Source organism: Lissotriton vulgaris, chromosome 6 (assembly GCF_964263255.1).
Source record: "Lissotriton vulgaris chromosome 6, aLisVul1.2, whole genome shotgun sequence".
Classification (NCBI taxonomy): Eukaryota; Metazoa; Chordata; class Amphibia; order Caudata; family Salamandridae; genus Lissotriton; species Lissotriton vulgaris.
This window is the reverse complement of record NC_141694.1, coordinates 1,655,736,228-1,655,756,856: the sequence shown is the minus strand read 5'-3', so window position 1 is coordinate 1,655,756,856 and position 20,629 is coordinate 1,655,736,228. Positions and strand designations below refer to the sequence as shown.

Genomic DNA, 20,629 nt, shown 5'->3' with positions numbered 1-20,629 from the left:
ATCATAGGTAACATTACAAAAGGTATCGCATGACGACAAACTGACTTTTCAGTTGTCCGGCCCACCATTAATTATACGGGAAAGCCCAACATTCCTTCTTGCACAAGCCGGACAAACCCATAATAAAAGACCACAACCTATATTATAAATAGACCATAAAAGAAGAAACAGAAACAGATAAGAAGCAGGATAAGGTGTGTGTGTGTGTGTGTGTGTGTGTGTGTGTGTGTAATAAACTCAACAATGTCCTGTGCTTTGATCCTCAATCTTGAACAGCTACCGGGCAAGGAACTGGCTTAACAAGGTCAACTTCAGGCAATGGGGTCAGTTCACTCGGGCCATCCAGAAGTCAGCTTACGTGTACTAAAGACTCGTTCAGCCGCAGTCATCGGCCTATGTGAGGGCAACCACAAAATGGCTGCCACGCACAAAATGGAACCCAGGGTTCGGAACGAAATCCCTAAATACACAGTGAATCCATTGGTCAAACATAGCAAAATCACTCGTACTTGCCGTACTCACTAGTTACGGTTCGCTACTATCAAATTCGTAACGAAACCATGATATTTATAAAACGGGTTCAGAATTCACGGAACCTCAAACCCCCCTTTTGCCCTTACATAGGCAATAACCTAAACTCACGTCAATCTGAATCTAGGTCTATATCAATCTTCATCAGACCATCAAGATGTTGCTGGAGCAGCATCCTATTACTTAGTACTTCTCTCGAGACAGGTTTCCTTACACACGTAGTAGCACAAAGGCCACATATAGCAGGAGCACACTGTACACAAAGACAAAACGAGAAAAGAATTGCTAAAGCCATCCCGATGATCATCAGAATCTTCCATCCCCAAGTGGACAACAATTCCCAAAACCATCCAGTCAACGACCAATCTCCTTCGTCCACATGTACAGACTCGGAGATCTTATGTAACTTAGAAATGGCTTGGTATACTGTAGGAGCATTGTCTGGTATGAAAACGCAGCAGCTCGATTAGATCAGTTTACATACTCCACCTCGATCTGCAAGTATGACATCTAAAACCATACGATTTTGTAATGTCATAAGACGATCCGATTGAAGCTCAGCAGTCAAATTACTAAGAGCACCGGCAGTTTCATTTATGGTGGACTCAACCACTCTCGTCAATTGCCGTATGTTTCTACTGTTTGCCATAGGTCCCCAAAACAACAGGAAACCCTTGAGAAAGTCTCCCAATTCTTGTCCCGCGGTATCTTCCTGATCGAAGACACCTCTAACAACTCTCGTTCTATGGTAATCTGCAGCAGCAGTATACGTAGGGGGTAACAAATACGCAACATAACAGGTTCCCGAAAAATCAGGGGGCAACCATGTATATGCTCTATCATAGCAGACAAAATACGTGCCCTTAGCTGTTTAAAATGGTGGGGAAGTCTGGGACGCAAAAACATACGTCCGAGTACAAACACTCTTCCCCAATTGAGCTCTCGGATTCTTGCCATTACCTTGCAGACAAAAATAACCACAATGGGGTACGATCCAAATCGGAGGTGACTTTTTCCGTCGCTGCTTTTCACTCAGACTAACACTATATCCAGTCACGTTCCATCCGATATAAGCTAATGCCTCATCTTTAGGAATAGTCTCATATGTATCGATATCTCTAATTATATCTCTTATTCCCTTCACTAAGGCACTATTACTTGAATTATCTTTCATGGAACGCAGGGGATAGACTTCGTGGGCATAAATAAACATTGTCTGATACACCCATACAGATCCATTATAACTGAATGGCAGAACCAGATAAGGAATACCTCTATCCGTAGTATGTGGCATAAGACCACACACCCAACATTTAGTGGTGTTCACTACCAACTGGTGTTGATGCAGAAGCTGTACAAAGGAATTATTAATAAATGCTGTCCTTCTATCCAGTTCATGTTCAGGTAAAGTATGAAAAGAATGCAAAGAAGAAGTAGGAAAAGACATAGGTTGTGAGGTGGGTGCAGATGTCAATTGGGCAGCAAAAACAATCCAGCCCACCAAGGACAACGTCATGCTAAGAAACACCAAAAGACACGTTATTAAGAAACATTTGCTACGCATCAATTTACACAATTTGGTCTTAAAGTTCATTTCTGCAACAACTCTCTCGATCTCAAAAAACTCCATCCTCTAACCATGCTGTTCGCGGCAGTTGGTTCTCTTCGCTCAGGTGTGCTTCTGTAAGTCCAGGGAGCGCCCTAGAACAAACCAGAACCATCGACCTTGCGTCTACACGGTTTGCCACTCTAAGTCTTGATACCGCGACCCTACAGCTGAACCCGGATGGCGGTTCGAAAAAGAAAAATAGACCAAAACAGCTTCTTGGATGAGAGAGTGCAGTTTTCAAAAACAAAAAGGAATTCTTTTTTTATTAGTCCATTGTTTCTTGGTCGCAAATTATAGCGGCCTTACCAGGCACTGTCTGATCTCGAAACAACAACTCAGGCTCAGTGGTGTCCAATCTCAAAGAAGGAGGTACAGCTGCTTGCAAGATATCATCGTCCTCTCGCTTAGACCTTGTTCCAACCAAACGTGCATCACTAAACGGCACAAATTTCGGCACTCCTTCTGTCTCTGAATCGCCAACACCTTCACGGACCCTCTTACAATGTACGCCGTGGATCCAGTTCTTCTTGCCGTGGACTCTCACTGATGTTCGTGTTGATAGGAGCACCTGATGTGGTCCTGTCCAACGGGGCTGATCATTCTTGGTCTGTTGAAAATTTCTCACTAGAACCCAGTCACCAGGATTAATGACGTGTCCTGGATCTTCAGATGCTTGCGGAAGGTTATCATGAACCTGTTGATGTAAGACACGCAATTTAGCCGTCAGGTCATATAAGTAATCAATCAACACAGGATATTCATTCTCACTAAACTTCGTTGGCCTCAGCACTCCCCGCACGTTAGCCGGGTGGCCAAATACGATCTCGTATGGACTAAGTCCTATTCAGGAATGCACTGTAGTTCTAGTTGACAAAAGTGCCAACGGCAAAGCATCGGGCCATTGGAGATCAGAACTCGCCTGAATCTTGGCTAACTTCAGCTTCAGAGTGCGATTATAGCATTCGACTAAACCAGCTGATTGGGGGTGATTTGCAGCATGGAATTTCTGCCTAATGCCCAAACCCTCGCAAACTCTCTTCATAATCTGGCCCACAAATTCACTTCCATTATCACTCCACACCATCCTTGGCAAACCGAACCTAAGGAAGAATTCCTTGAGCAAGACTTTAGCTGTGGATAAGGCAGTATTATCTTTTAGGGGGTAAGCCTCTACCCATCTTGAAAAGGCACAGACAACCACAAGGACGTATTTTAAATTGTTACATCTCTCCTTGTGGATAAAATCCAATTGCAACACCTCGAACGGATACGTCGGAGGCGCAAAGTGACCAGCTGGAGTTGGAGTTCTCTTGCCAGGATTATACAGCAGACAAACCATGCAATTCTTGACCAGATTCTCCGCACACTTAGGAATTCCAGCATTCTCCCATACTGGAGCCAACAACTTACAAATCCCTTTCACAATAATGTGAGCCATTCCATGTGCCATCGTAACCACTGGAAGCACATACGCATCAGGGAACAACCATCGCTGATGTTCTGACAACTCAATCCAACAGCCAGTCGAATCCAACATTCCCGTACTCTCTCTCCACACACTCAACTCTTTCTCAGTAGCTTCAGCCTGAATCGATTTCACACTCTCTATTGTATCTTCACACATTCCTCTATCCTGAACCCATCTCGTTGGACCCGCAACATACATTCGACTCGTCACATCTTTCGCCATTTTTTTCTCTACTTCATCCGCAAACGCATTACCGCGACCAACGTCATCGGTAACCTTCTTATGTGCACTGCATTTCATGATCGCAACTTGCGTCGGCAAGTAAGTGACTCAAGAAGTTCATTCACCAACTGTCCATGCTGAATCTTCGTACCATGAGAAGTAAGGAATCCACGTTCCTTCCACAAACGCCCAAAACTATGGGCAACAACAAACGTATATTGACTATCAGTGTACACAACACACACGCTCTCGTCAGTGCAATCAACTCTGCTGCTTGAGCTGAATTCTGTGGTATACGTGAAGCTTCAACAATCATATGCAAAGTCGTAACCGCATATGCAAAGTCGTATCGCCATTCGGAAGCTTAAAGCATGAACCATCTACCCATAAGGTACCATCAGAATTCGAAAGAGGAGTATCTTTCAGATCAATTCTACCCTTCGTTTCTTCCTCTGTCCTAAGAAAGCAATCATGCTGTTCCTGAACATCTGTCTCTACAGAAATCGGCAACAACGTAGCTGGATTCGACGTGTTGCATCGCTTTATATGTACATGACTCGCCAAAAACGTCAACTCGTAACCTGACAATCGTGCACTAGTCAAATGCTGTGTCTTGGTCCGGTTTAATAAAGTATCCACTGCATGTGGAACCATCACAATCAACGTATTATCCATCACCAAATCAGAAGACTGCCGAATAGAAACAGCCGTTGCCGCTGTAGCTCGCAAACAACTCGGCAACGCTCTCTTTCTACCGGATCCAAAGTCGACGAGAAATATGCACATGGACGCTGCTTGTCACCAAACTGTTGCGTCAGAACTGACAATGCACAACCCTCTCTCTCGTGAACATAGAGTGTAAAAGTCTTACTGTAGTTGGGAGTACCCAACACCGGAGCCGAACACAATGCATCACGTAATTCAGAAAAACTCTTCTGACATTCGTCAGACCAAGGAAGAGGATTCGGAGTATCCTTAAGAGTAAGTGCCAACAGAGGTTTCGCAAGTAACGAAAAGTTCAGAATCCATTGTCTACAGTACAAGGTAATACCCAAGAAAGCACGCACTTCTCTCTGTGTGGTTGGCACAGTCGTTTGCGCAATCGCTTGAATCCGTTCTGGAGTCAACCTTCTTCCTTCCTTCAATAAGAGATGACCTAAGTAGGTCACTTCTTGTTGACAATACTGCAACTTCGAAAGTGACACTTTATGATGAAGGTCAGACAAATGTCGCAACAAAGAAAGAAAACCGGAAGCTTCAGCCTCCTAAAGAGAAGCCAAAAATATCTCTACTCTCCACGGCAATTGGGATACTGAAGAAAGCATTCTTCAGATCGATAACCGAAAACCAGGCAGCTGAAGCAGGAATCATAGTCAACAAAGCAGTAATGTCCGGAACAACAGGAAACTGCGGTACAACAATCTTATTCACTTCTCGAAGGTCGATCACAAACCTATACACAGGCGGCTGAGAAGAGTCAGTGCGTTTCAGGACAGGCAAAACCGGACTGTTACACGCATTACCTCTCGTTTCCTTAATCACACCTTTCTCAATCAGATCATAGATGATCGCTAAAAGCGCTCTTTCACCATCACTGGAAATCCTATATTGGGGAATACGTGGCAATCTAGCATTTGCTTTAAGCGTCACAACATAAGGTGGAATCTCCAAAAGACCCACTTCATTAGGACCAGTAGCCCAAAGAGTATCAGGTAGAGAACGCAATTCCAATGGAAGCCAATCTTTAGACAAATACATCGGAGAGATCACTCTCTTACCCAATGTAAGCTGTACTCCTGAAGGAGAACAATGCAATGTTGCATACAATCTTTTCAACAAATCCAAACCCAACAGATTCTCACCACAACCTGTCATTAGAATGAGGGATGCTTCCACTTCACAAGGTCCAACAGAAAGATTCAAAGGACTAGAAACTGGATTACGAACTGGGGCGCCAGAAAAACCTACGAAACATTCGTCAAGCCAGACAAAGGTGCACCAGGGAGTTTAGAGTGCATGATAGAACTCTTCGCTGCACCAGTATCCAACAGAAAGGGCTCTGACACACCTGAAGTAATCACTTCAACATACGGTCCACTCTGATCTACTGGAACTGACACTACTCCCTCTCTTTGTCCATGGCTGTCCTAGCAATCATTACAGTCAGCATTCTCACTCTCAACATAGTAATCATCAGCATAGTATTGAGTCGACTGACCAGACGCGACATTCTGCTGATCAAAACAATTCATAGAATTCTGTGGGGGAAATAAACGTCCATTCTGGGGGTACACACCACGTCCTCTACCTCTAGGTGCTTGCTGAACACCTCGAACTCTCACACCAGACACACCATTCGCACGCTGTAGCAGAATCGGACAACTATTCTTGAAGTGGCCTTCTTCCTTACAATACGCACACTGATTAGGGCCTACCGGAACACGCTGCTGAAAAGACTCTGGCTTTTGCGACCCTCTCTGAAACTGTTGAGGTTGTTGAAACTTACGCTGATTATAATGAGGCGGATACGCCTGTTGCAAAAGAACCTGCGTCTTTAAATCTTTAGTCTTTTTCTCTGCTTTCTCTTTCTCATCTTTATCTCTATTCTAGTAATATTGTGCAATAGCCAATATCTGGGCTGACGAAGAAACAACCCATGAACTCTCAGAATCCTTCAACTTATTACACACCTCGGGAAGCAAATTATGAACAAACTTGTCCACAAACAACCTTCTGTACTCATATCTTGACCACTGTGATCGATAAACGTCTCTTCAAACCTAGTGAAGAAATCAGACACACTTTCATCCTTCTTCTGTTTGCATGCAGCTAACTTATCCCAATTCCCTCGCATAGCAGGCATCATCGTCTTCATAAGATTGATAATCCTGCCAGGTAAATCTGCAACTAAAGGCTGAGGCTTAGCTCCACTAACCTGTCTACCATCCGCAGCACCAATATTCGCCCATGTATCACCTAACTCCTGCACATGATTCTCGTGACAAATCTTTGCCCACAAAGGTTGAGGAACTACGTTACCCAACAACATATCTATGTCAGCTAAATTCATGATGCATGCGTCAACTGTCTGTGACAACTCTTTGTAATACCCTGCAGGATTCTTACAGGGGTCAGGTAGAGTCTGTTTAAGAGCCAAAACTTCAGCTCTCTTCCACGGAACATGTACCCACACACGCTGAAAATGAGCTTCTACAGCTGGGGGATTATTGTTCAGACCAGCAGCTACCGCTTCGCGCCATACTGGAGGAACTTCTCTCATTGTTTACTGTCTCACTTGTCTCCTAACAGAAGGATCAGGTTCAAACAGTGGCTGAGAAGGAAACTCGCTCCTAAACGCAAGTAATGTCACAACTGCTTTCTCAACATCGGGACCCTCTATCGTCCCTTTCGCAAACTCGGACTGTACATCAAGTAACTCCAATGGGATCTGACCCAACTCACTATCTTCCCATTCCTCACGGAGGAAAGTACACATAACATTGAAGACGTACCTTTGCTTCGGTGCTTTCCATTGCTGGAAGACATCCATAACTGACTCTAGATTATATCTCAAAGTATTCGAAACCCATCTACGAGCCAAAAGATCTAACACTGCCCGTTCTTCGGGACTAGGAAGCTGGCTACGTAATTGTTTACGCGTAGAAACAGGGGTCACACTCAATGACCCAAAGAAAGGAGACAAAAGACCAGTAACAGTATCAGTCATTCTTTGTCGAACAGAAGGAGAAGCTGTTATAAGGACAGGAGACAAAGTATTCTGAGATGAAACAAACGTAGGAGTAGTAGCAGGAGAAGTAGCAGGAGAAGTCGCAAGTACAGGAGAAGAAGACAAAGGAGTTTGAGGCAGAACTGATAGCAAAGTCGGCGGCCCTAGAGGAGGCTGCGCCAGAGGAGGAGGAACCAGCTGAAGAGGAACTGGCAGCTGAGCAACAACGGGAGGCTGAACAACTAGAGATTGCGGAGGTGCCGTAGCACTCTGCACATAAGGGGGTGGTAATCTCAACAAATGTGACATCAAAGAATCCTTTTCAGAGTCCTTCGTTGCACCTTGTAGAAGAGGTGGCAAAGCTGGATAACATTTATCGATGGCCATATTATGTTGCCTATGTACTTCCTCAATCTCTTGATCTTCTTCATTCTCTTTAAACTGCCTAGCAGCTTGCATTATCGATATACCCTTTTCTCTCTTATCTCTTTTAGCTTGTTTAATTTCTCGCTGTTTGGCTACCTTACGCCAAATCCGGAAAGAGTCAAACATCGCCAGCCGGGCTTTCTTCTTAAATAGTTTCACTTCCAAATTATCTAAGATATCTGATTCGAAACTACCATGATGTGGCCATTTTAAGACACCATCTTTCCTAGTATAGAGGACCCATACTTCATTAAACGTAATGGGGCCCACGCATGTTTAGAGTAGAGCTCATAAGTCGGAGTTCCAACCGGAGGTATCGGACACGAGTTCTCCAATCGGGAATCCCTGTTACAACTACAACAAAACAAATTCCTAATTTTGCTAAGACCAGGCATCTTCGCTCACTAATCTAGCTTCAAATTTCAAGGGATTATCAAAAGCGATAGTCTCGTAAATATACGAGTCCCTCTGCTTTGGTGCTTGCAAGAACCAAATCAAAGACCTAAGGAAACCCAAAACAAAGGACTGGGAGCGACCCACTTATACTTAACTAAGGTATCAGTCACGTCACCAGAAGACCCGTCTATCGTCTCGCCATACAAATCGTCACAAAGGGTCCAAGACAGGGCGACAGTCAGGGCAGCAGTCCTTCGTAGCCGTCGGAAAGCGGGAAGCCTCGCAGCAAAAAACTTCAGTCCACGTTCGACATGCCGGGGTCGATGAAGTGGGGGCCCTCTTCCAGAATTTCCTCAGAAAGCTCCTCACGATCTTCAGGCTTGGACCGGTACCGCTGAAGTGGCCCTACGTTGGGCGCCAACTAAAGAACCGGGTTTTAGAACCCAGCGGCGCCAGGGGCACGCCCAAAGTCTTCCGGTTCACCTGTCTTAGAATACAGAGACACAGGATACTTCTCGGTGGCGTCAAAGATCGAGTTTATTGGCTGCAGCCAGAAACAGAAGTCCACGAAGTACAACACAAGTATATTCGTAGGAGACTGCTCAAATTCATAAGGCAAGTCATCCTCTTTTATGCCAAAAATCACATTCTGGACAAACACCCACTATTTACAATTTGTCCAATCATAGGTAACATTACAAAAGGTATCGCATGACGACAAACCCACTTTTCAGTTGTCCGGCCCTCCATTAATTATACGGGAAAGCCCAACATTCCTTCTTGCACAAGCCGGACAAACGCATAATAAAAGACCACAACCCATATCATAAATAGACCATAAAAGAAAAAACAGAAACAGATAAGAAGCAGGATAAGGGGTGTGTGTGTGTGTAATAAACTCAACAATGTCCTGTGCTTTGATCCTCAATCTTGATCAGCTACTGGGCAAGGAACTGGCTTAACAAGGTCAGCTTCAGGCAACGGGGTCAGTTCACTCGGGTCATCCAGAAGTCAGCTAACGTGTACGTGTACTAAAGACTCGTTCGGCCGCAGTCATCGGCCTATGTGAGGGCCACCACAAAATGGCTGCCATGCACTAATTGGAACCCAGGGTTCGGAACGAAATCCCTAAATACACAGTGAATCCATCGATCAAACGTAGCGAAATCACTCGTACTTGCCGTACTCACTAGTTACGGTTCGCTACTATCAAATTTGTAACGAAACCATGACATTTATAAAACGGGTTCAGAATTCACGGAACCTCAATCCTTTCTGAGGGGTGGGCGGCAAATCTGCTATTTTGGTGAATCACCATCTCTCTCGTCTAATTCAGACCTTTATATTCCTTTTTCTGTTGCCTCCCTTTACAGCTGTCTGCTCTGTGATCTGAAACTGTTGTTCCATAAGGAAGTTGGGAGCAAAGATTTGAGAGATTAGCCCTATATGTTCACTTTCTGCTGTGCTTCATACCTCTCTATTGTCCTTGTATTTTATGACCATCCTCATCTTTTATTTTTCTTACCAGTGGAATGAACACAAAAACTCTGTTTCGTCAATTATTTAAGGCCTACCTTCTTTTGAATTTACTTTAACCAATTTTAGTTCTGGTCTAAAGGCAAGTTTAGTTTCCTCGACACACTCATGTAATTAAAAGAAAATCATAAATTATAGATACATTTACACCTATATGGAAGGTCATTTTGTGAGCCCACACCATCCACTAGTCTGTTCAATTGCCATTCACATTTTGCTTTGCTCACCATAGGATACAGCCTGGGTCAATGGGTGAGTCTACTTCAGTTGATGGCTTTCTTGCGCTGTGATTGACTGCATTTGCCCTGATCACGTGCACATCTGTCAAAAAAGAATTGCACTTCGGTGCCAGCCTTGCTGGGACAGTACCTCACATTACCAATGCTTTTTTTTTCTTTCCAGTCTATATTTTTGTTTTTTTTCGTTTCTAGCCAACCATGTGTGTGTAAGCTGTATCTTCATATTACGTAGTAACTTTTCTTTGTACTAACAAGAACCATGTTTTCCTGTGATGTGCATTAGAACTAAAAAGGTGCTCTTTTCCTTTTCTTTTTTTTATATAAATCTTTTTATTTCAAAAGTGAACAGAGTGGTCAATACACAGTGATTACAGTAGTTATTATGTGCATATTCACTAGCGCAACGAATTATACAATAGCTGGTTCTCTAGCACACGAGATGATATCAATACATAGCTGTGGCGCCTCGGGTTCGCCCTTGCTGACTGGCGGTAGTGTGTGCGAGGTTACATTCCCCTCGAATAGACTTACTGACACCGGTATTTTGTGTAACGCAGGTTTTATTGACTTAAAGGTTCTTTTTCGGTGTATGGTTTTCCTGTAGTAGGGCAGGGGGTTCTCTGAATCCTCGGAAAGTCTCTGCTGGCGTTTCTCTGTCGCTTTCCGCCGCTCGTCCCGGTGTCTTCTGGGACTGGTGGTCCGTGCGTCTTCCTAGACGATGTCGCGGCGTCTCGTCAGTGCAGGGAAGAAAGACAATGGCGTTTTAGATATCTGTCCTGCTCAACAGCACAGGGGAGGGAGTGAGGGAACACACGTGCACAAGTAGTTGACTAGGGTTCACAGTGCTGGGGTAGTGAGGGAGGGGAAGTGCACGGAATGCGAACTAGGAGTCTTTATGGGGGTTTAACCCCCTTAAAACCCGCCCAGCCCGAAAGCCTTGATCGTACCTCTGGTAGCCACACTTCCCTTGATGAAGTGTGGCTGGGCGAAGCGCCTTCCTGTTGGCCTCCTGGCTTGTTGGATTCTGCTCTCCTGGTCCTCCCAAGTTCAGCGCTCCTCTCTCCGTCCTCGTCTCTGACCGTCGCCTCAGTCCACCGACGTTCTCTCTCCTCCGGTCTCCTCTCCGCCTCCGTCCTCCGATGTTCTCTCTCCTCCGGTCTCTCCTCCTCCTCCGTCCTCCGATGTTCTCTCTCCTCCGGTCTCTCCTCCGCCTCCTGACTCTGCTCCGCTCCGCCTTCGTCTCCTCTCCTCAGCTCCCGCCTCTCCTCCGCCTTCGTTCTCAAACTCCGCTCTCCTCCGCTCTCGTCCTCCTCTTCACCTCGCCTGCCGTCTCTCTCACCTCCGTCGCCTCCGAGTGTAAAACACACCTGTGTGCAGTCCTGGGCGGCCTTTACCTGTGACGTGGGGGTGTGCCCTGTGACGAGGTCCCGTTCCAACTCCGCCCAATTAAAGAAGCAGGGCTCGCCACTCTCTTCCGGTTCTGTGTCGTCTAGAACTTCTCTGTCTCTCCAGGCCCCTGTGTGCTGGTTAAAGAGAGGTGAGACAGGTAAGCCAGGCGGATCCGAGTCCTCCCCGTTACAATAGCATAGCATGGATCATTCAAGGTGTTGTCTGCACATCAAGGGCGGGGAGAGTGGGGGGTTCACATATATTACCTCGGTATTCGTTCAAATTGGACCACACTGCCGACCATTTGCGGGGGCAGCCACTGGCCACGTACACTGTCTTCTCCTGCAGCATGCACCAGTCCATATCATTTTTCCATTCAGTGAGCTTTGGAGGTGTATTTGCTCCACACAGGCATGCAATATTTCGCTTTGCAATTGCTAGACCTAGTGACACCCACAGTTTCCATATATTTAAGAGACACCTTTTTGCTTTGGGCCGTAGTTCCACCTCCCAGACTTCACGCATACAGTTGTGTATCTTCTGCCAGTATGCTTGTATCAAGTGACACTCCCATATTATATGAAGAAAAGTCCCCAATCCCCCCACACTGCCATCTGCAGAATCCGTCCTCACTTCTGCCCATCAGCATCAATCGAGTGCCGGAGAGATACACACGGTGTAGTACCTTCAACTGCACCAGTCTTAGCTTCGCTGATATGGCCACTTCCTTGGGGGAGGCAAGCATTTCCCTCCACTCTTCGTCATCAAATGCTAGACCATCCGCCTCCCACTTACTCCTGAGTGCCAGCAAGGGGTCTGGGGTATGGTTAATAAGTTTTTTGTATGTGAGGAAGATTGCATTTTCCGAAAGGTGGCCTTCTAATAGTCTGTCCTCCAGGGGAGATGATTCCGGGAGTGTCGTCCCAGGCGGGATGTTGGTCCTGAGGGAGTGCCTAACCTGCATGTAGCGAAAGTGCTCTGTTTGTGCTAGCTCGTATGTGCGCTGAAGGGACTCAAATGGAATTACCCCGTCAGGTCCCCATAGATCTTTTATGCAGGAGATCCCTATCCGGTCCCAGTTATGAAACTCCTTGGTGCGCCCCAATGTACCCAATTTTTCGGAGACCCAGAGCGGGGTATCTTTTCCTTTTCTAAGCATCTCTGCCTGCTCATTAAATGTATTATTCTATTAAAGTGATAGAATGTTTTTTAAATTCATTAAAAAGGTATTGCTGCCACGTTTAGATGTTTCCTTTTTCTTTTATTTTTGTGATATATGCTTGCAATGAAAAACAAGCTCTTGCAAAGACAGTGGGCATGCCTTTTGGTTTTGCCATTGCAGACCTGTAGGCTTTGCCAATGCTTATTTTGCCAATGCTGTTCAGCATCAGCAAAAACAACAAACAATGTGCATGTTGTTCTTTATTTTTTGGGATTTTCTATGGTGGTTTCCTAAGGGCAGACATTGTCTGCCCACTGGTGGAAGACGATTCCTTGCGGGGGATTTTATTGAACAGGTACTTACACTAGTGTGTGAAAAATTGAAATATGAACTACTTTCAGATCAGCTGAATTAAGTTTCTTTGAGGAGCTCCAAAAAGAGTGAAATATTTATCAGCAATTACACTCAATGTATTTGTTGTACTACAGTGACCATCAACCACTAGCATGGGCTACTGAGTCAAAAGACTGGATATAATGACATTGCAAAGGGATCATGATACACAACCAGATGGTCCATAACCTGAAGCAAGACTAGAATCAAAGAAAAGGCTGTGTAAGGCATAAACGTCTGCTGTTAGTGATGTGTTGCCCTGATGGTTTCCACACTGCATTGTAGTGGTTTTGGATTTCCCACTATGGCCTCTTGAGGCAAAAGGTGGCTGGGTATCGGGGAAAGATGGTCCCTTGTTGAGAGGCTGTTATTGAGCTGGTACTCACACACTTTTGTGAAATAATAACATTTTAACTGCTTTCAGAACAGCTGTGTTGCATGTCTTAGAGGAGCTCCAAAAACAGTGAAATATGTATTAGGAATGTTTACTAATGCTTACTACCCATCCTGAGGTATAGGCTGTCAACTAGCACTCTCCAGCCACCTTAGTACTGGGTTTTTCTTTCAATCTGACTCCAGGTGTAACCCAGCTCCTTACGGTCAGCTTCGAGGCCTCAATGCAAAATATTTCTTGGCCTTCCTCTTTTCCTTTTCCCTTTAGGGTTCCTGGTGAGGGATTGTCTGGGTGGGTTTGATTAGCACTTGTGGAGAGAATGACCTATCCAGCCCCAGCAACTTTTCATGATTTCTTCATGAACAAGGAGTTGGAAAGTCTGCTGCCATATGTTGTTGTTGCTGATGGCATTTGGGCCGCGGATTTGGAGGACTTTTCTCAGACAAGTGTTGATGAAAGTCTGGACTTTGTTGGGATGATATTTGTTGTTAACCAGGTTGAACTGATGGCAAAAATGAAGGTCTGAACTTTGTTGATGGTGGTCACTGTTGTCCTCCAAGTTTCTTATCCAAACAGAAGGACCAATTTTATATTGGTGTTAAAAAGCCTGATCTTGGTTTGCAGTGTTAGGTCCTTGGAGCTCCATATCTTTATCTGAATCAAGGCAACCCTTATTTTACTATTACTTGCCTTGACGTCATGGCTTGTGCCGCCCTGCTTGCTTGTCTATGACACTACCCAGGTAGGTGAAAGCCTCAACCTCTTCCAGTGCATCGCCTGCAAGGGTAATTGCAGTTTGCTTGTCGTGTTAGCCTTCAGGAACTTGTTTTTTTCCCTGTGAATGTTGAGGCCAATTTACACTGATGTGGTTGCCTCTTTATCAGTCTTCTCTTGCATTTGCAGATGGGTATGGGAGAGTAGGACCATGTCGTCTGCAAAGTCCAGGTTGTCGAGCTGCGTCCAAGGTGTACACTGGATCCCATTTCTTCTCCTTGGTGTGGATGTTTTGATGATCCAGTCTGTAGCTAGCAGGAAGAGAAAAGACGAGAGCAAACAACCCTGGCAGATTCCGGTCCTCACTTCAACTTTTGTGAGTTTTTCTCCATGGACTGTCTTGCAGGTCATTCCCTCGTAAAAAGTTCTTGGTGATTCTTACGAGTTTATCTGGCAGGTCCTGCTGCCTTCCCCTTTCTCAGATGTTTGATGGGTTGAACATATTCTTCCTTGGTTGGTTTGCTGCAGTTGATTGGCAAGTCATTGTCAACTGGCTGTATGCCTGGTAGAAACTGTGGCGCAGGCTGATTCAGCAGTTCTTTGAAGTGCTCCACCCATCTTAGTTGTTGGCCTTCGTAACCCATGATTGTCTTCCCAGCTTTTTATTTAACAGGTCTTTCTGGCTTGCTTTATCTGCCGGGGAGTTTCCTACTTATGTTGTAGAGTTCTTTTAAGTTTCCATGGCTTGCTGCTTCCTGGGCTTCTGTGGCAAGACCATCGATGAATTTTTGCTTGTCTGGTCTAAACCTTCTCTTTGCTTGTCTGGTCTAAACCTTCTCTTTGCTTCCTTGTTCATTGTGGTGTATTCGCCTTTAGCTTTTTCTTTTTCTGATCTTGTTCAGCTTATGTTGACTGCAGCTTTCTGTTCCTTTCATGCTTGGATATTGCAGAGAAGCTTGGTGGATATACATTCTTTATGTTGGTGTTTCTTGGGACCCTGTACCGCCTGGCCGGTTGTTGTCACTGTTTCTTTCATCTTCTCCCACTGGCTTTCTACTTGGTCTCTGTTGTCATCTAGGAGGACCTGAAACATTACTTAGGGTGACTGAGTATTCACCCCATTTCTATGCATCTTTGAAGAAGGTAGTGTTCTAACGCTGGTGTTGGTTTATTGGTTCCATCCATGACTTCTTTATCTTTAGCTTTAGCCTGGCCTTGACATGGTGGTGTTCTGACACCATGTACATTCCTCTCATCACTCTCACATCCTGCAGGGACCTCTGGAACTTCTTGGAAATGCCGACATGGTCTATCAAATTATCTGTTAAATGGTCTGGTGACACTCATGTGGCCTTATGTATTCCTTTTGTGTGGGAATACAGTACCACCGCCACCAGACTGTTCAGGACACAGAGATCTGTGAGCCTTTCACCATTCTTGTTCATGTCACCAAGGCTATGGTTGCCCATGACTTCTTCGTACCCAGTGTTGTTGCTTCCATTCTTGGCATTGAGGTCCTCCATCAGTATGGTGATGTCTCTCTCAAGGCATTTCTCTAGGATGGACTGGAGTCTGTTGTAAAACTGTTGTTTTTCCTCTTCTTTGCTGTAATTTGTAGGTGCATAGCACTGGATAACATTCATGTTGAACCTTTTTTTCTTTGTGCAGAAGGTCGCTGTGATGATTCTGGGACCTTGGGCTTTCTATCGAATCAGAGCTCTGTTAGCTGCTGGCAATAGCATCAGTGCTACTCCCTGAATATGTGGGGCGTTCTCTTCCTCGTGTCCAGAATACTTCTACATTTCTCCTGGAGCCAGTCTTTTCTGTCCAGACTGTGTCTATCTGGTCTCGCTAATGCCAGCAGGACAAGGTTGTATTTTTTAATCCCCGCTGTCACTGGGACTGTCTTGCCTGTCTCGTACATGTTAATCACGTTCCATGTCCGTATGGTGATGGTCTTGGTTGAAAGCCGGGGATCAGCTTTGTGATTTCCAGGGATCTCTGGCTTTCACTACAAGGTGTCATAGCTTTCTGTGAAGGAGATTCCTCTCTCCCCAAGAACAGGATATTTTTTGCTTGACGTTTCTGTAGCTAGGACATTTCAGATGGTGGGGTAGCTAGCCCCATGCACAACCCTCCTCCTTTTCGCAGCTGGGCTTGGGGTTGGCCATGGCAAAGTCGCATCATGTTTGCTGTACTACATTGACCATAGCACTAGCTTGGGCTACTGAACTAAAAAAACTGGATATGATGAAGTTGGGAGGGATGAACTGTATGATGCTATGTGGTCCATAATTCAAAGCAAGACTAGAAATAAAGAAAGGGCTTTTTAATGTATGGACTGCCCCTGCAAATGAGTTGCTCACCTATTGGTGTATGCAAAAACAACAATTGATGGACAGAATGCAGAACAATGTCATACATTCACACCAGTACAGAAATCTGGGCCTAAATCCATCGTTTTTTGCACTCCACACCACCCCAGTTCAGACATGGCCATATGCAAATCAGCCTTGACTCTGTGCCTCATGGGAACAGTCCAGCCCGAACTGCCAAGCCATGTCTTTCCTGGACCGGAATCAAGCATCCTAGGACCGGTTTCTGGCTATCAGCCGTCTTTAGCCAGGATAGCTTGACTCCAGTGGTGTGGAGAGCATGGGACTCACGTCTGAGCATACTCATCCCACTCGGGATGACAAATGCATTTGTCACCTATTGGTGTATGCACACAATTCTGTTGGTTTTGGATTTTCTGTTATGGCTTTCTAGGGCTACAAGGTGAGTGCAAACCTGGGAAAGGAGATGAAGGAGGGTGGAAGGTGGGGGGGGGGGGGGGGGGGGGGGGGAAGAGTTGATTGTCATTAAAAAGGTGCTCCATAATATTTTATGAAAACCTGAAATTTGAACTGCTTATAACCCTCTGTGTTATGTTCCTTTGAGGAGTTCCAATAAAAGTGAAACACATACTGGGAATTGAACTCAATATATTTGTTGTACTACAGTGACCATAGTGCACTGGCATGGGTTACTGAGCTAAAAGACTGGAAATGATGCGATTGGGAAAGATGAAGCATATGCTATGGAATTACATGGTTTGTAATCCAAATCAAGAGTAGTAGCAAAGAAAGGATGTTTAAACCATGAACTGCACCCATAAGTGATTTGCTGACCTAATGGTGTGTGTAACCCCAAAGAATTGATGTTGCTGATGCTAAACAGCATCGGCAAATGAAAGCACGCAGATGCATAGGCACGCTTGCATTATTGCACATGCACACCTATGTGACAGCGTCCTCAGTATCACCAAGCATGTATGCACATTCTGAAATATAAAAAGTGCACCAAAGCACTTCTTTTTTTAGAAAGGAGGGACCTTGCAGAAAATTGTAGCTTCCGGGGCCTCCAAAAAAAGAATGAAAAGTTAAGGCGGGGAAAGGGAGCAATGGTGGAGTAGGTGACAGGTGTAGTGGGAGGAAGAGCAATGTAGAAGCTGTGTGTTGGGGTAAATAAAAACTTATTTTTAAAAAAGGCAGACAGCAAAGCAGGGAATGGGAGGAAAAGTAACAGATGGGGAGGGGGAGGGGGGGCAGTAACACTGAGAGTGAAAAAGGTGGTTAGGAGCGGGAGAAGCAGCAGCTTTGCACAGGAGAAAAAGCAACATGGAGCGCACTGTAGGATTTTAGTGGGGAAGCTGGCAGCCATACCAAGTGTGTGCAATCCGTCGTCTAATCACAGACGGGTTACGTATGGTTTTTGTTTTTTAAGTCAGTCACATCATGGCGGCCACGCTGTATGCCAGCAATTCTGACCTCGCTCGAGTTGGACTAAGCCTGGGAATACTCTTCCCAAGCTCTGTGGTGTTATCATAGATTTTTTTACTCTTATACTTAGTAACTGCTATGGAGTGATCATGTATTAGTACTTGAATTACGTTCAATATTATTGTTTATGCGAGATACGATTGCGGTCCTTACCATACACGGAGCTTAATGCTTGTGGTTGGCTTTTACCGTGAGGCATGCGTAGGGAATTATGTACACATGGTATTACTATTATATGAGAGATATGATAGATAACAAACTGCAAGATGTTGTACAGGATCAAGTACAATTGTAAAAGCACACAGATGTGTGTGGTTTTGTGATACAAAGAGTGTTGGGAGTAAACCTCTCCTTACCGACGCATGCAAGAGGTAGGATCGAGGTCTTCACGATATATTGAGTACAGTGCCGGTGGTTACTGTTCAGGTGAGGCTTGTGTAGGGAGTTTGGTAAGCATGGTGGTAATATTGTAAGTGAGATACAATGGACAATTTCACAGTGTATCAAGTACAATTGCAATACCACATAGACTTGAGCATATTTTAGACATGTATAGAATTGGGAGTACGCCTTTCCTCACTGGCGCATGTATGATATTGTGACACTTAATGCGTGAAGTAGTAAAAAGGGAATAACTATGGGGATAATAATGACCAGGATTGTGATGTATTGTTATAGTTAGGCATACATTTATACCAGGTTTGCATACTGTAGCAATTACATAGACATAGTAGGCTGGTGGTATTTTAAACTGCAGAAGTCAGAATACTAATGTTTTTAAGAGTGTTTTTTCTTTTTATTCATTAGTCACAGCCCTGTGCTTTTATACAATGTAACTGAACGTGGACTTATTTGGCAGAGCTCTTAAGCATCAATTGGATGGCTTTGGTAAGGTGTTTTAGCCTTGTTGTACACCAGTGTGGCTGCTGTTCAGGTATGGTAGATTGATGTAGATAGAAGTGGGGTAGATTGCAGTAGATTGGAATGGGGTAGATTGTAGTAGCATGGAATGGGGTAGATTGGGTTAGAGTGAAGATGGGTACATTGGGGTAGAGTGCAGTTGGGTATAATGTGGTAGATTGTAGTTGGTAGCTTGGGGTAGAGTGAGGTAGACTGGAGTGGGGCAGATTGGAGTGGAGTAAAGTGGGGTAGATTGGAATTGAGTGGGGTAGATTGAAGTTTAATGTGGGGTAGATTGGTGTTGGGTAAATTGGGCTTGATTAGAGTAGATTTGAGTGGGGTAGAAAGCAGTTGGGTAGATTGGGATACAGTAGAGTGGTGTATATTGTAGTAGATTGGAGTGAAGTGTGGTGTTTGTTTCCACCACACTTCAGAATTACAAAACAAAATTCTTAATTTCTACTTTCCTAATTGTGATGTATTTATTCTGAAATATCAGCACAGTTCATTTTTGTTGTGTGCTAGATAAAATAACATCCTACAGCCTGTCCTCTTACATGAGTCCTCAGCAGGATGGATTGTCACATAAATTATCTCACATTGAAGTCATTGAAAGAAAAGTAAACACCATAAGCCTGACATATGACCTCTGTTTTTGAATGCACAGCAAATGTGACAAGAAAAGAACAAGATTTAAAAACCTGTTAAAAATAACCGAGTACTCAGCAGGATACAGGATGCTCACAGGAGGGAGGAACTCTAGCTGGACTGCCTAAAACCAACTAAGCCAGCAAATAGCAAGCAAATGTGTAGTACAAACCACAAAGCCAATAGTAAGCAATTGGCAAAATGCATTCTCATGGAAGCTTTCAGAGAGCCCACAAGAAGTCGTAAGCAAACCAGACAGCTGTGCTGTCCCGTAGGCTTTGATCTAAAAATGTGCTGTCTGTATATGACAATGCACTACCACATGATGCTTTAGTTACATTAACAAATCTCCTACCTCATGTCCATTAAAACTAGGTGGGTTGTAAAAGTTGGTTGTGCTATCTGAAAGAAACATGTTAGTATTAGATTCCTTACCTTAGAATATCTCCAGGCGTCAGACTGGATTCGGAAACTTTTGCGTAGCAGTACCCTTGCGCGTCAGTAGTCGTCGTCTGCGGCTCCACGTCGGTGTCGTTGGCGCCGGGATGACATCGCCGGAGTACTTAGACGCCGCCCTCGCGCGCTGACGTCAGTTCTTCTTTTTTCCGCGCCAGCAAGCGCCAATCTGGAAAAAGTACCCTTTAGTCATTTTTTGACTAAACTTTTTCGATCCTTTTGATCTGTTTTTCGAGTCGAACGACTCCGACGGTGCCGGTAGGGATGCCCAGGTTTAAACCCTGCGTCGACTGCAACCGACTGCTGTCGGTTACAGAACCCCATCGCCGGTGTCTGCATTGCCTGGGGCCCGACCACGATGACAAGTCGGGCCCGACTGCCGGACCTTGACGTTGAAGGCTAGGCGGGAGCTGTCCCGCAAGCGCCTCGAGCTCCGGCAGCCGGCCTCGCACCGTTCGAGGTCCCGGTCCGGAAGGAGGTCGAGGGACCGGTCGCGGGGCCGGAGTCATCATAGCTCCGGGAGTCGACACCACTCCTCGTGCTCCAAGTCCTCAGGTAAGAGGCACAAGAAGTCGAAGAGGCGACATAGCTCTTCTGA

General features: G+C 45.0%; 1 protein-coding gene across 4 annotated transcripts in view; it reads left to right on the top strand.

Annotated features, from left to right (window-relative positions):
• The window catches only part of BICRAL (BICRA like chromatin remodeling complex associated protein), a 744,270-nt gene that overhangs the window by 174,197 nt on the left and 549,444 nt on the right, over positions 1-20,629 (top strand). For 2 of the 4 annotated variants that reach the window (XM_086927818.1, XM_086927815.1), the window contains exon 2: positions 14,396-14,582. The exons of the other annotated variants lie outside the window; for them this stretch is intronic. The gene's annotated coding sequence lies outside the window, so the exon portion shown is untranslated. The remainder of the gene's footprint in view (positions 1-14,395; positions 14,583-20,629) is intronic. 4 annotated transcript variants of the gene reach the window in all.